This window comes from Gorilla gorilla, chromosome 5, assembly GCF_029281585.2.
Source record: "Gorilla gorilla gorilla isolate KB3781 chromosome 5, NHGRI_mGorGor1-v2.1_pri, whole genome shotgun sequence".
Lineage (NCBI taxonomy): Eukaryota > Metazoa > Chordata > Mammalia > Primates > Hominidae > Gorilla > Gorilla gorilla.
This window is the reverse complement of record NC_073229.2, coordinates 22,633,099-22,646,674: the sequence shown is the minus strand read 5'-3', so window position 1 is coordinate 22,646,674 and position 13,576 is coordinate 22,633,099. Positions and strand designations below refer to the sequence as shown.

The following is a 13,576-nucleotide window of genomic DNA, read 5'->3' as shown; positions in this document are numbered from 1 at the left end:
GAGGAAACTCCGTCTCTACTAAAAATACAAAAATTAGGCCAGGTGTGTTGGCTCACGTTTGTAATCTCAGCACTCTGGGAGGCCAAGGTGGACAGATCACTTGAGGTCAGGAGTTCAAGACCAGCCTGGCCAACATGGGGAAACACTGACTCTATCAAAAATTATAAAAAATTAGCCGGGCGTGGTGGCAAGCACCTGTAATCCCAGCTACTCAGGAGGCTGAGGCAAGAGAATCGCTTGAACCCAGGAGGCAGAGGTTGCAGTGAGCCAGGATTGTGCCACTGCACTCCAGCCTGGGCAACAGAGTGAGACTCCATCTCAAAATAATAATAATAGTAAAATAAATAAATAAAAATACAAATACAAAAATTAGCCAGGCATGGTGGCAGGCGCCTGTAATCCCAGCTACTCGGAGGCTGAGGCAGGAGAATCACTTGAACCCAGGAGGTGGAGGTTGCAGTGAGCTGAGATAGCGCCACTGCACTCCAGCCTGGGTGACAGAGTGAGACTCCATCTCAAAAAGTAAAATAAAACAAAACAAAACAAAACAAAATAAAAATAAATATATAAAAAGAAAAGGGGATCTGAGAACAGATTAATCTAATCCAGCCCCCTTCATTTATAGAGGAGGAAACCCAGGCTAAGCCAAACGCAGCTCCTTCTTCTCCAGGCCAGAAGCCAGGAGTTGCTGTCCACTGCCTCTCCCGGGGACCCATGGACACATGGCAGTGGCTCTGTCTTCCCCAGGAAGCCTATGGAGTCACCAGGGCAGGCTCAGCGCTCCGGGACACCAGGGCACAGAATGAATGCTAGAGAGAAAACAAGACATGGGCTTTCTAACAAAGGTAGAAACAGCAGAGTCACCTGCTCCGGCGGGGCAGAGACCAGGAAAGTGACTCTCTAGCGACTCGGGAAGTGCTGCCTCCAGAAACGCCGTCCCAGACCGCAGAGAGCAAAACCTCAGAGGAGACCTCACGTGACCAGGCTTTAAAGAAAGTTTGTGGGGAGGGGTCCCAGAAATAAACGAAGGGAGGAAGGAAAGAAAGGCGCTGGGTGGGAGCCTCAGGAGAGGCTCTGGGAGGCGGGAGGCTAAGCTGTCCCCCTCCCTCCTCGCTCCCTCCCTCCGGACCCACCCCGGGAGCAGCGGCTGTCGGGATCCAGCTGCAATTTTTCAAACCAATTAAGGAGAAGTGCCTCGGTCGCAGGAGGGAGCGCTGTCGGCCTCTCCTGAGTCAGCAGGCACAGACCAGGACCTTTGGGGACGCGATCGGAGGGCTCTAATTGATCCTCTTTAAGGAAGAAATCAAAAGTAGCAGCAGCTACTCTTTAGACTTTAAACTACTGAAGGGGCTTTCAACAGAGGTTTTCCACGGAGCGCGCGGCTTCCTGGCTGCCTTAACTGTCTGTACGCCGGCAGGTTTCCCTCTTCACTCCCATTGTCTCCTGCACAGGCCTCCTGTCCTGCATTCAGCAAAGAACCTCCTCGAACTTGCATTCGGTGTGACACTGCCATCCAAAACAAAGAGGCCCAAGTGTCTGCGGCTGAGAAAACTCGCAAAGACTTTGTGCGGGGTCTGAAACCGCCAATCCGCAGTTACAATTGAGTGGAAACAAAGCCGTCGAATAAAGCAGAGACCGAGAGCCAACCCCCTCTTCGGTTATTCTGCAACTCTTGTAGGCCAAATCGCTCGATGTCCCCCAGTTTGTTTGGCATTGTGTGGATGTTTCTTCAGAAGAAAAGCCCGAGGTACCTGATTTACCTCCGAGACTGAGATCAGAACAGGAAGATCTGGGCTTCCGACCCCGCCCTTGGGGAAGAAGGTGAAGTCAGGATTGCTGTCCTTAGATCCCACACCCACCTTCTCTATCTTCCACAACATGAAAGCAGGAGTGCTTCTGCTCTTCTATAAAAATTGGGTGGCAGCAAAATCCTCACTGACTGTTGTTTATGAAAACACAAGTCTTAGTGCAGTGTTACCCATATAAACATGGAACCCCAATATGGCCCATCCTTGCCCAGTGTCACCTCCCAAAAAATAATAGCCTGACATAAAGTAAGACTGAAAGCAGTCCAAACCTTTATGTAGTCCTTTGAGGTAATGCTAAGAAGAAACATTTGTTCTTAAGACACAGCAAAACATCTATTAAAAATTATGTCTCTTGATCTCCCCCGCCCCCCACACTCCCTTACCACCACCTTTCAGCCTCCTGAAGACCCTGCCTCTGACACCCTCAACTGTCTAAGACCCAGCCTGCAAGACCCCTCTCTCTCCTCTCTCTCCTTCATTCTCCATTCTCTGCTTCTCTCTCACTTTCTCTCTCTCTCTTTATACAGACAGGGTCTCACTCTATCACTCAGGCTGGAGTGCAGTGGCACAATCATGGCTCACTGTATCCTCGAACTCCTGGGCTCAAGTGATCCTCCCACCTCAGCCTCCTGAGTAGCTGGGACTACAGGCATGCACCACCCACATGGCTAATCTTTTTATTTTTGTAGAGACAGGGGTCTTGCCGTGTTGCCCAGGCTGGTCTCAAACTCCTGAGCTCAAGCAATCCTCCCACCTCGGCCTCCCAGAGTGCTGGGATTGCAGGTACGAGCCAACACACCTAGCCTCTGCCTATCTCTTTATTCTGTCATCCATTTAACCTTTCTGGATGCTATAATTTTCTTTTTAAAAAAATTTTCCTAGCACCTGGGTTCTGCGCAAATTATATCCCAGAAACCAGGAATTGATCTAGCAAGAAAGCTGGAGGTGACCAGAGGAGCAGGGAGGAAGAAAACTGTTCAAAGGTAAATATATACAGTTTTTTTGTCCCTCCCTTGTTTGACCTTTGTGGGGCTCTGCCCAAGGGGAGCATGTTTATTGCACCTCCCTGTGAAGCTTTGCCTCAACCCCATACCCACCTCTGCCTTTTCTCCTTCTGGCAGATCAGGAACCCCAGAACCTGGGAGCAAAGACCCTGGCTTAAGGACTTCCTCCCTCTCTCCTCCAGAGCCTCTGTGTGTAGCAGGCCGAGGGCACTCACTGTACTGTTTCCTTCAAAGGGGCCTTTGGCCGGTAAATGGCCTATGCTGCCAATCAGAGCCAGCATGGGACAGCCCAGCCCCAAGTCTGAGAAGGCTGGAGGTGTCTCTGGATCGGCACCACCCGTATTTGGGGCTTGTGAGAAATCAAGGGAAAGTGGCTAAAGGATTGAAGCAATCCCGTTTGTCACCCACCCAACCACACCGAAAGTAAATCAGGGCATGGAGTCCACACGCTGCACCCCAGCATGGCTCTGGGCGCACAGGGAGCTATCAGGGCTGGGGTGTGTGGCCCTCACTGGCAGTCTGTGAACTTGATGGTTTCACGTGCACCCTGCAAGCACGTGCCTGACAGGCTTTGCTCTGGACATTTCAGGCCACCATGTTCAGTAGAGGGAGGATGTGTTTTGGAGCTGTTCACATGCTTCCAGCCCCACACGGAGTCAGTGTGTGGCATCCATCCTGGGCCACGGCCCCCACCAAGGTGCTGTTCTGGACCTAGTCTCATGTTGTTGCTGTGTGTATTCATCCCTGACTGTGATATGAGATCCCATCGTTGGAGACCCATGGTACGATGTCTAAGGAAAAAGTGCAAGCAGCATTTCCTTCTGGCCCCTTTTAAAACCCCAGAGCGGGTCCTGCAGTTCATTTAGGAGTGCAGAGCATCCAGCAGTGTGCCCAGACTTTATTGAGCACTGCTGCCTGTGAACTCAACAAGGGCCTGTAGCCTAGAAAATTCGGGCAAGGCCGCAGTAGCCCGGCTAGATGCTGACCCCACCCTGGCAAGGTTGCTTGGGACACTCTGGAAAAGAAGACCACTGCCTACAGGCAGGGCCACTCCACTCGGAACCACCAGAGTTTATCCAGTAAACACTGAAAGGTAAAAAGGGCTGGACACAGGAGACAGAAAATTTTTTGTTTCCCACCTAGAGATATAAGGCATTCTGAACGATTTTGCCATTCTGCACGTGGTGGCTCTGTAATCCCAGCACTTTGGGAGGCCAAGGCCGGCTGATCGCTGGAGCGCAGGAGTTAGAGACCAGCCTGGGCAACATGGCGAAACCCTGTCTCTACCCAAAATACAAAAATTGGTACAAAAGTCAGCAGGGTGTAATGGCATGTGCCTGTAGTCCCAGCTACTTGGAAGACTGACAGGGGAGGATGGCTTGAGCCTGAGAGGTGGAGGTTGCAGTGAGCTGAGATGGCACCACTGCACTCCAGCCTGGGCAACAGACCCAGACCCCATTTTAAAAATAAATAAGTAAATAAATAAATAAATAAACGATTTTGCCCAGATAGACAATGAAAAAGGACTGATACTTCAGGCAAGGGGTCTAAGTGCATTGTTACACATGGTTAGTCAGGGGCTTCCAAATGTGCTCTTGGATCTAAATCACGGGAGAGACTGCGATTACTCTTTAACTGCAAACCCCAATCTGTGGGAGGTGCAGTGGGAGTCTTTGAAGCCCAAGGAGGAAAAACCAACCCAGATATGGGGGAAAAAATAAGAGCTAAATAAATAAATTACATGTCTATAATATTTTTAAATTTTATAATTTATATATATTTACATATACAAAGGTCCACAATTTAACCCAATTGGAAATCCAAAAATTTCCAATTCGTAGACTTATTCAATGCAGAAACTCAAATTATACTTTGAGATGCCACTAAGTTTAAATACTGTACTCCCTATAATCTTAGGAAAGCAAATATAAAATAGAGGAAAAATAGGTGTGGCACACTTCATACTCTTGCCTAACTATCCCATAGTCATAGTAGCCATTGCCCTAAAATATCTGATATTAGGAACAGATGTGCTAACACAATGAATAATAAATTTAAAAAGTCAAATTTTTGGCACTTACAAATTGGCTTGATTAAAATGGGATCCCAGTGGCTGCGCACGGTAGATCGCACTTGTAATCCTAACACGTTGGGAGGCCGAGGCAGGCAGATCACCTGAGGTCAGGAGTTCAGGACCAGTCTGGCCAACATGGCGAAACCCCTTCTCTACTAAAAATACAAAAAATAGCCAGGAGTCATGGTGGCTGCCTGAACTATAATCCCAGCTACTTGGGAGGTTGAGGCAGGAGAATGGCTTGAACCCAAGAGGCAGAGGTTGCAGCGAGCCGAGATCGCACCACTGCACTCCAGCCCGGGCAATAGACGGAGACTCCCTCTCAAAAAAATAAATAAATAAATAAATAATAAAAATAATAAAATGGGATCCCACAGATCCACAGTTAAAATAGTTAATATAGCCTTATGTAAGTTAAAACAGGGATTACAACTTATGTAGTACCTACCTAAAAGAAAGGAAATCAATATATGGAAGAGATTCTGCACTCCACGTCTAGTGCAGTACTCTTCATGATTGCTAAAATTTGGCCGGGTGCAGTGGCTCACATCTGTAATCCCGGCACTTTGGGAGGCTGAGGCAGGCAGATCACTTGAGGCCAGGAGTTTGAGACCAGCCTGGCCAACATGGCAAAATGCTGTCTCTACCAAAAATACAGAAAATATCTGGGCATGGTGGCACATGCCTGTAGTCCTAGCTAATCAGGAGGGTGAGGCAGAAGAATTGCTTAAACCCGGGAGGCGGAGGTTGCAGTGAGCCGAGATTGTGCCCATCAACAGATGAATGAAGGAAAAAAACGTGACACACACACACACACACACACACACCCACACACCAGAATATTATACAGCCATAGAAAGAAATGAAATCTTGTCATTTGCAGTAATGTAATGTGGATGGAGCTGGAGGCTGTTATCCCAAGTGAAATAACTCAGAAACAGAAAATCAAATACTGCATGTTCTCAATCACTTGGAACTGAAGAAAGTGGATCTCATGAAGATATACTCTATCCAGTGGTTACCAGAGGCCAGGAAAGGTAGTGAGAAGGAGGGAGGGTGAAGAGAGGTTGATTAACAGGTACAAAAATACAAGTAGCTAGACACGGTGGCTCATACCTTTAATCTCAGCACTTTGGGAGGCCAAGGTGGGTGGATCACTTGAGCTCAGGAGTTTGAGACCAGTCTGGGCAACATAGCAAGACCCCATCTCTACAAAAAATACAAAAAAATTAAAAATATATTTAAGAAATTAATGCTGACAGATCAATTAGCCATGTGTAAAAAGAAAATCTTGAAACATATTCTAAACCACCCACAAAAATCAGTTTCAGAAGGAATGTAGCTTTAAACATAAATATTAAAAAATATAATAAATCATTTTTATAACTTTGAGTAGGGAAATATTTTTTAAACAGATAACAAAAACCAATAGCTATAAAGAAAGAGATTGATAAATTAGACCACATTCAAACTAATAATTTTTATTTATCAAAAGACCATTAAGAAAGTGAAGAGGCAAGTTTTAGAGTGGGAGAAAATATATACACACATGTAACAGACAAAGGAATCACATCCAGAATGTGTAGAGAACTCCTATAAACAATAAGAAAAAGACAAATAATAGAAAAACGAGTAGAAGGCTGAATAGATAATTTATTAAAAATCATCTCCAAATGTGTTCAATTTCCTCAATAATCATGTAAATGCAAATGAAAATCAATGAGATATCACCACACATCCTCCAGAATAGCTAAATTAAAAGAGACTGATGGGGATTCCTGGCAAGATATCTGAATAGGAACAGCTCCAGTCTGCAGCTTCCAGCAAGATCAACAAAGAAGATGGGTGTTTTCTGCATTTCCACCTGAGGTACCTGGTTCATCTCAATGGGACTGGTTGGACAGTGGGTGCAGCCCGTGGAGTGCGAGCCAAAGCAGGGCGAGGTGTCACCTCACCCAGGAAGTGCAAGGGGTTGGGGGATTTCCCTTTCCTAACCAAGGGAAGCCATGAGAGAATGTACTGGGAGGAACAGTACACTACTGCCCAGATACTGTGCTTTTCCCATGGTCTTTGCAACCGGCAGACCAGGAGATTCCCTCTGGTGCCTGGCTTGGTGTGTCCCACGCCCACAGAGCCCAACAAGCTAAGATCAATTGGCTTGAAATTCTCGCTGCTAGTGCAGCAATCTGAGATCAACCTGGGATGCTGGAGCTTGGAGCGGGGAGGGGCATCCACCACTGCTGAGGCTTGTAGACGGTTTTTTGCTCACAGTGTAAACAAAGCTTCTGGGAAATTCAAACTGGGCAGAGCTCAGTTTAGCCAACCCACCGTGCTCAGGAAGGCCAATGGCCTCTCTAGATTCCACATCTCTGGGCAGGGCATCTCTGAACAAAAGGCAGCAGCCACAGTCAGGGACTTACAGATAAAGCCCCCATCTCCCTGGGACAGAGCACCTAGGGGAAGGGGCAGCTGTGGGCACAGCTTCAGCAGACTTAAACGTCCCTGCCTGACAGCTCTGGAGAGAGAAGTGGTTCTCCCAGCACAGCATTCAAGCTCTGATAATGGACCGACTGCCTCCTCAAGTGGGTCACTGACCCTCGTGTAGCCTGACTGGGAAACACCTCCCAATAGGGGCCAACAGACACCTCATACAAGATAGCTCTGGCTGGCAACTGGTGGGTGCCCCTCTCGGATGAAGCTTCCAGATGAAGGATCAGGTAGCAAACTTTGCTGTTCTGCAGCCTCCACTGGTGATACCCAGGAAAACAGGGTCTGGAGTGGAGCAAACTCCAACAGACCTGCAGCTGAGAGGTCTGACTGTTAGAAGAAAAACTAACAAACAGAAAGGAATAGCATCAACATCAACAAAAAAGACATCCACACCAAACCCCATCTGTAGGTCACAAAATCAAAGACCAAAAGTAGATAAAACCACAAACATGGGGAGAAACCAGCGCAGAAAGGCTGAAAATTCCAAAAAGCAGAATGCCTCTCCTCCTCCAAAGGATCACAACTCCTCGGCAGCAAGGGAACAAAACTGGAGGGAGAATGAGTTTGAAGAATTGACAGAAGTAGGCTACAGAAGGTCGGTAATAACAGACTCCTCTGAGCTAAAGGGGCATGTTCTAACCCACCACAAGAAAGCTAAGAACCTTGAAAAAAGGTTAGATGAATTGCTAACTAGAATAAGCAGTGTATAGAAGACTATAAATGACCTGATGGAGCTGAAAAACACAATACGAGAATTTTGTGAAGCATACAAAAGCTTCAATAGCCAAATCAATCATGTGGAAGAAAGGATATCAGTGACTGAAGATTGACTTAATGAAATAAAGCAAGAAGACAAGATCAGAGAAAAACAGAGTGAGAAGAAATGAACAAAGCCTCCAAGAAATATGGGACTAGGTGAAAAGACCAAATCTACATTTGATTGGTGTACCTGAAAGTGATGGGGAGAATGGAACCAAGCTGGAAAACACTCTTCAGGATATTATCCAGGAGAACTTACCCAACCTAGCAAGGCAGGCCAATATTCAAATTCAGGAAATACAGAGAACACCACAAAGATACTCCTCGAGAAGAGCAACCCCAAGACACATAATCATCAGATTCAACAAAGTTGAAATGAAGGAAAAAATGTTAAGGGCAGCCAGGGAGAAAGGTCGGATTACTCACAAAGGGAAGCCCATCAGACTAACAGCAGATCTCTCTACAGAAACCCTACAAGCCAGAAGAGAGTGAGAGCCAATACTCAACATTCTTAAAGAAAAGAATTTTCAATCTAGAATTTCATATCCAGCCAAACTAAGCTTCATAAGTGAAGGAGAAATAAAATCCTTTACAGACAAGCAAATGCTGAGAGATTTTGTCACCATTAGGCCTGCCTTACAAGAGCTCCTGAACGAAGCACTAAACATGGAAATGAACAACTGGTACCAGTCACTGCAAAAACATGCCAAATTTTAAAGACCATCAACGTTATGAAGAAACTGCATCAACTAATGGGCAAAATAACCAGCTAACATCATAATGACAGGATCAAATTCACACAGAACAATCTTAACCTTAAATGTAATTGGTCTAAATGCCCCAATTAAAAGACACAGACTGCATCAATGTGCTGTATTCAGGAGGCCCACTTCACGTGAAAAAACACACATAGGGTCAAAATAAAGGGATGGAGGAAGATCTACAAAGCAAATGGAAAACACACACACACAAAAAAAGCAGGGGTTGCAATCCTAGTCTCTGATAAAACAGACTTTAAACCAACAAAGACCAAAAGAGAAAAAGAAGGGCATTACATAATGGTAAAGGGATCAATGCAACGAGAAGAGCTAACTATCCTAAATACATATGCACCCCATACAGGAGCACTCAGATTCATAAAGCAAGTACTTAGAGACCTACAAAGAGACTTAGACTCCCACAGAATAATATTGGGAGACTTTGATACCCCACTGTCAATATTAGACAGATCAGTGAGACAGAAAATTAACAAGGATACCCAGGACTTGAACTCAGCTCTGGACCAAGCGGACCTAACAGACATCTACAGAACTCTCCACCCCAAATCAACAGAATATACATTCTTCTCAGCACCATATCGCACTTGTTCTAAAATTGACCACTTAATTGGAAATAAAGCACTCCTCAGCAAATGTAAAAGAGCAGACATCACAACAAACTGTCTCGCAGACCACAGTACAACCAAATTAGAAATCAGAATTAAGAAACTCACTAAAAACCGCACAACTACATGGAAATTGAACAACCTGCTCCTGAATGACTACTGGGTAAATAACGAAATGAAGGCAGAAATAAATGTTTTTGGAAACCAATGAGAACAAAGACACAATGTACCAGAATCTCTGGGACACATTTAAAGCAGTGTGTAGAGAGTAATTTATAGCACTAAATGCCCACAAGAGAAAGCAGGAAAGATCTAAAATCGACACCCTAACATCACAATTAAAAGAACTAGAGAAGTAACAGCAAACAAATTCAAAAGCTAGCAGAAGACAAGAAATAACTAAGGTTAGAGCAGAACTGAAGGAGATAGAGACATGAAAACCCTTCAAAAAAGTAAAGAATCTAGGAGCTGGTTTTTTGACCCATAGCTGCAACCTTTACATTTAGATACTGCAGTGGGCATAGTGAGTTCTCCATGAGTTCACAGTGCAATGTACATAGTGAGTTCTCTGCAAGTTCAAAGTGCAATGGACATAGTGAGTTCTCTGTGAGTTTACAGTGCGATGGACACAGTGAATTCTTTGTGAGTTCACTGTGGAATATGCACAGTGAATTCTCTGTGAGTTCATAGTGCAATGGACTTAGTGAGTTCTCTGGCTCACGGAAGGGAGGAATCTACTCCAAAGACTAGGGGCAAAACTATAAATGAAAACTAAGGCTGGGCGTGGTGGCTCATGCCTGTAATCCCAGCACTTTGGGAGGCCAAGGCAGGTGGATCACCTGAGGTCAGGAGTTCGAGACCAGCCTGGCCAACATGGTGAAACTCTGTCTCTACTAAAATTAGCTGGGCATGGTGATGGCCACCCATAATTCCAGCTACTTGGGAGGCTGAGGCAAGAAGAAGAATTGCTTGAACCCAGGAGGTGGAGGTTGTGGTGAGCCGAGGTCGGGCCACTGCACTCCAGCCTGGGTGACAGAGTGAGACCCTGTGTTGGGGAAAAAAAAAAATAGATGTCATACATAGTATCTTCCCTGACCACAACAGGATGAAGTTAGAAATCAATAATAGAAGGAAAACTAAAAAAATTAAGCAATACATTCATAAACAACCACAGGTCAAAGAAGAAATCAAGGGAAATTAGAAAGTACTAGAGACCAGTGAAAATGAAGACAGCATACTAAAACTTATGAGACACTTTGAAAGCAATCCTAAGCAGGAAATTTATAGCTGTATTACATTAAAAAGGAAGAAAGATTTCAAATCAACAACCAAACTTTACAACTTAAGAAATGGGAAAAAGAACTACATCCAAAGTTAGAAGGAGGAAACAGTAAAGATTAGAGCAGAGATAAATAATGGAGAATAGAAAAACACAAGAAAATCAACAAACCCAAGAGTCAGTTCTTCAAGAAGATTAACAAAATTGACAAACCTTTAGTTTGACTAAGAAAAAAGGACAGAAGAAACAAGTTACTAAAATCAAAATTAAAGTGGGGACATGACTATCAATTCTAGAGAAATAAAAAGGATTATAAGGGTGCACTGTCAACAACTGTATGCCAACAAACTGGACAACCTAGATAAAATGGGCAAATTCCTAGAGACACAAAATACTGAATTGCAAAGAAATACAAAATCTGAATAGATCCATCATTAAGGGGACTGAATCGGTAATCAAAAACCTCCTGACCAAAAACAAACAGCCCTGAACCCGTTGGCTTCACTGGTGAATTCTACCAAACCTTTAATGGAGAACACTGATCTTCTTCAAACTCTTTTAAAAAATTGAAGAGAGCACTTCCAAACCCAAGTGATGAGGCCAGGCAGCGTCATGCTGACACAAAAATCCTAACTCAGTATCTGAGAATAACAGCAGCATTTTTTAAAAAGTGGAATACATTCACTTATGGTGTCATCAGATGGATTTTAAAATTCCAAGATATCTATTCATGTTCTCTCAGGCGACCACCCAGATATTTGCATTTTTGCCTCAGCTCGCTAAATGGCATGGTTCTGAGTTTTTATAATACATTTTTTTTCCCCAGCAAAGTCCTCCCCCAACAATGATGCTCACCAAGGCCATGGCACCTAGCACACTGTCCTGCACATAAAATGCCCTCAAAACCCATGGAACGGGGTTGATCCAGGAATAAAACAAGCAGCAGAGATCGGTTTGTGCAAAGATAGTAAGTAGGTACCACAAATAAGACGGAAAGCCTACAATTCAGCAGCAAACATTTTACATTTATTTGAGAAATTATTTGCAACTAGGTCATCAAAAGATACTGGTTTAAAGCAGTGGGTTTTCAGCCTTGATCACACAATATAATCACATGGAGAGCTTTAAACAACACTGCTGCCTGGGTCCCACTTCAGGGAATCCAATTTAACAGGTCTGTTGTAGTTTGAGTTTTGGGAATTTTAAAAGCTCCCCAGGTGATTTTAATGTGCAGCCATGGATATGGATCACTGGTTCAGGGTGAGAGATACATTAGCTGTGTGTGATTTTCATGTGTGCCCCATGGCAGTTCCTCAGTTTGGGGTCTTGGATACAGCTTTGCCCTGTTAAAATCAAAGGACTGCTTCAATACACAGTCAGCTGTTTGGCTAAATTGCAGCAGGTGGAAATGTCTTCTCAGCAGATCTATCTTTATGTTGCTTGCTTTTCAGAGTAAGAGGTTGTTTCAGGCACAGTTTGATTTAGCTTGCTTTGAAAATCATAAATAGCCTACAAATACCAAAAATGGATGAAAAGAATTTGCAAACATATGGAGTGCATTATATATGTTTTCAAATTTCCCCTATAATTAGAAATAAAAAATATATTGCTGGAGCCTTGATTCCTAAACTCAGCCCTCAGCTGTTTCCCTAAGTTATTTTAAGTTCTTCCAAGACAGTTCAGCTTTCTCTGGAGGGAATTATACCCAATGGGTATAAGTGAAGAGCCCTAGATGGGCATTTACGGAAGTGTCACTCTCCAGAATCTTGAAGGCTAGGGGAGATGCATGAGTACTGTGGTCTATACAGGTGTCTGGGCTTTGGAGTCAAGTATAGTTGATACTACTGAGTCACAGCCTAGTCACTTAGTAACTTCAAGGTTTTGAATTTGATCTGGAACTATTAGGTAAATCTCACCTGCAAGAAAAGGCATAATGATACTGATTGAAAAAATAATAGCAATTCTTCATACTTCCCTATCTATGCCCTTTGCAATGAGATTTTATAGCTCCTCCCATAAACAGACAGAATTTGTTTCCCCCAGTCTTGTATCTGGGTTGGCCTTATTTACTCTGGCCAACAGAATGCAGAGAGTATGACAGTGTGCCAGTTTCAGGGTTAGGCTCAAAGATCTTGAATGCTTCTGTTTTTTCTTTCAGAACCCCGCCATCTCCATGAAAACAAGCCCATGTTAGCCTGCTGGAGGAAGAGATACCATAAGCAGGAGAACCAAGGTACCCCAGTTGACAGCCAGCTCACCCCCAGAAGCAGAGCTAAACATACACACATACACACACCACACACATAGAGCTGAGTTGAGACCAGAAGAATGGCCCAGCTGAGCCCAGCCTAAATTGCTAACCAGCTCAATTATGAGCTAATTAAGTTCTGGGATGGTTTGTTATGTAGCAATAGCTAACTCATACACACACCCATTGCAGATGGGACTCAATGACATGTTGATTACAAGTTACTGGTAAACAGCAGGCCCTCTCTATGTTCTGATTTCCTTTCCCTCTTACTAAAGTTGGATCTCTTGGGTTGTACAGAAATGCATATAGACATGTGTGTATGTGACTGGTGCTTCAGCTCACACACTTCCCCACTCCAAAGAGGAAACAGACAATCATAGCTTGGCCACTCAGGCCCCAAGGCCAAATTGCAAAATAAGAAATTTGCTTTTCCAGATGCAGTGGCTCATGCCTGTAATCCCAGCACTTTGGGAGGCCAAGGTGGATGATCACTTGAGTCCAGGAGTTCAAGACCAGCCTGGGAAACA

General features: G+C 44.4%; 1 long non-coding RNA gene across 1 annotated transcript in view; it reads right to left on the bottom strand.

The window, feature by feature from the left end:
* The window catches only part of LOC129534434 (uncharacterized), a 76,791-nt gene that overhangs the window by 53,097 nt on the left and 10,118 nt on the right, over positions 1–13,576 (bottom strand). The window contains exon 2 of the long non-coding RNA XR_008681036.2: positions 6,003–6,095. This is a non-coding gene — a long non-coding RNA (uncharacterized lncRNA). The remainder of the gene's footprint in view (positions 1–6,002; positions 6,096–13,576) is intronic.